This window comes from Hippocampus comes, unplaced genomic scaffold (assembly GCF_001891065.2).
Source record: "Hippocampus comes isolate QL1 unplaced genomic scaffold, H_comes_QL1_v1.1 scaffold114, whole genome shotgun sequence".
Lineage (NCBI taxonomy): Eukaryota > Metazoa > Chordata > Actinopteri > Syngnathiformes > Syngnathidae > Hippocampus > Hippocampus comes.
The window spans coordinates 99214-101658 of record NW_017806197.1 but is presented as its reverse complement, the minus strand read 5'-3'; the positions used below and the strand labels follow the sequence as shown (position 1 = coordinate 101658).

The 2445-nt window shown below is 42.9% G+C and overlaps 1 protein-coding gene and 1 long non-coding RNA gene across 2 annotated transcripts in view; both read left to right on the top strand.

The window, feature by feature from the left end:
* LOC109506874 (collagen alpha-4(VI) chain-like) overlaps positions 1-2445 on the top strand; it is a 92394-nt gene that overhangs the window by 66933 nt on the left and 23016 nt on the right. The gene's annotated exons all lie outside the window — the stretch shown is intronic.
* LOC109506880 (uncharacterized) lies at positions 1423-2109 on the top strand. The gene is made up of 3 exons (XR_002166369.1): positions 1423-1503; positions 1900-1904; positions 2079-2109. It is a non-coding gene; the product is annotated as an uncharacterized LOC109506880 (long non-coding RNA).

The window sequence follows — 2445 nt, the reverse complement described above, 5'->3', positions numbered from 1 at the left end:
TCTGCAAAAGAAATAAAGCTTGATTACAAAGAACACTTCAACTCAACTTCATTTTTAAACACATCACCACAATCTAACTTAAAAAAAAATGTAAACAAAATTATTTTCAGTTTTTTCTAAACTTTTTTCTGAATTTGTTTTCAAACATTTTTTTCCAATGTTTTTTTTACTGGATTTTTTTCCCAGGCAGAAAAATCCAGGAAAGTGGGTGTGGCCTGGCTGGAATGATGGCTGATGATTCGCTGATAGCTGTGAAAGTGGGTGGAGCATGACAATAACATGCTGTGATTCGTGGGGGGGGGGGGTTAAATGCAAATTAGGCGTTCTCTGATTGGTGGTCTCTTTGGGGCGTGGTTATGCAAATTTGGAGCAATCTGATTGGTCAGAACTTGGAAAGTGGTCATGGTTATGCAAAATGGGGTTCGGATTATGCAAAGAAGGGGCCTCACCGCGATTGGTGGATGTCAAATTGGGTGTGGTTTGGGGCATTGCAGCACTTTTTCAAAGTCCCATTACACTTGTGGCCATACCAGTGACTGATGCGCAACTCTCTCCTCAAGACTTAAGTCTTTGAGAAGTCTTCCGCTGCAGTGACCACTCAGCATGAAAGGCTTTGAGTGAGTTGAGGATGGACTTAGTCATGGAAGGCAAAGACTCGAATTCAAGTTCAACAATTTATTGGACAGAAAAGCAAACAGGACAATGTGAAAGCATTTTACCAGTCAATGTTTGCGTGGGCCAGTTCAAGTTGCACACACACAAACACTGACGACAGGCCCGAGATGGGAGCAGCTTAAGTCTTGCATGTGCTTGACCAGCTCATGTGTGATGTCACATCTCATGACCCACCAAGGTGGACATGAGCACGTCCGACTTCTCTCACTGAGACAAAAACTAACTGCCGTGTACTCCACAACTACATGATCACACTCTTCTGGTCAAGTTTTTAAATGACATTGAAGTGGGCCAAGTTAGTCATATGTATGTATATATCAGTGGCGGACCCTCAGGGCCAGCAAGGCCTTCTCTGCTGACCTAAACATTCATAGAATAACATAAATGTAATTTGTTATTTTATTTTCATAAATATGTAAACAAAATTATTCTCTGTATTCTTTACGTCATATAATTTCCACTTAGTCGAGTGGCTTTCAATGTTATTTGAAATAACATTGAAAGCCACTCGATAAATAACTTATTTTTAAACTAACTTGGTCCACTTCAAAGTTTAAAAACAGAAGTGCTTGATAATGCTCGGGTTGTCTATGTGGAGTTGACACTGTTGTGCAGTACACGAAGCAGAAGTTTAAGTTGAGTGAGAGACAGACAGGCGGGCGCACTCACCTCCACCTTGTGGTGCAACGTGCCATCAGACATCAGCTCTTCAAGCACACCACACAGCTCCATACTCACGCGTGTCCGAATGCAGGTCGGCGTCCCTCCCTTCCGCATGTCCTCCGAGTCTGGCGGCTGCGCATTTGGCCCAGTAATCTGACTAATCTGGTCAGACAGAAAAACAAAACAAAAATGGAAAGTCACACAATGTAGTCCATAAAAAAAGTTGTGCCTTTTTTTTCTTTTTAATTTGAGTCATTATTCGTAAAGTGGCAGACTTTGACTTTCAACCCGTCCATTTCCAAACGTGCCCGCACTCGCAATGCATCTGTTTGAGCGATCCACTCGCGGCTCTCTCCCCACACCTAAAGTACAATGAGCAACCTCCTTTCGAAAAAAACAAATGAACAAAGTCACGGGTGCATTTGTGGGAATAGTTTTGAAACAAATCTGCACCCCCCTGATGTGAAGCCACCACACTTCCACTGCTGATAGCAGCATGTGGAAAACATCCAGAATAGTATTGAAGTCAAACGCTGTTCGCGATTGCTTTTTGATTGACAGCTGAGGTCTACTTGTCGGCGGCGTGCTCGCTCACTGCCGCTTTGCTGACGTTGTTTTTTACGTTGAGTCACAACAACAAAATTAAAGGAGCAACGTGTCGGAATAACTCTCCCCAAATGTCTACATCTATACACTCAGAGATAAACTGCGAAGTTAAAACGTTAAAATTACTCACCGAGAACAGGGCTTGTGGACAGCGGAAAAACTTGCTCATTGAACCGGATGTGGTACCGTTCTTGTGCTTGTACTTGTTCTTCTTCTTGGTGAATTGGATGTCTTAAATTCAGATCGCCCCCTACTGTCCGGGAAACCACACAGGCGTTTGGCAAGCAATCTGAATCGAATTTACAGAATAAACCAAACGTGCAAAAACACAAAACACAAAATTAGGGCACATATTAACGAAACACATATTTCAAGGGCATTTGATCCACTGAGCTGGTGGAAATACCGAGCTTCCGTCTACCCCCGTTTGATCAAAGTAATGGAGAGTAGATTGTGCATTGTAGCAACATCTGTCCCGTCAGAGAGGGTGTTCTCAAAGAC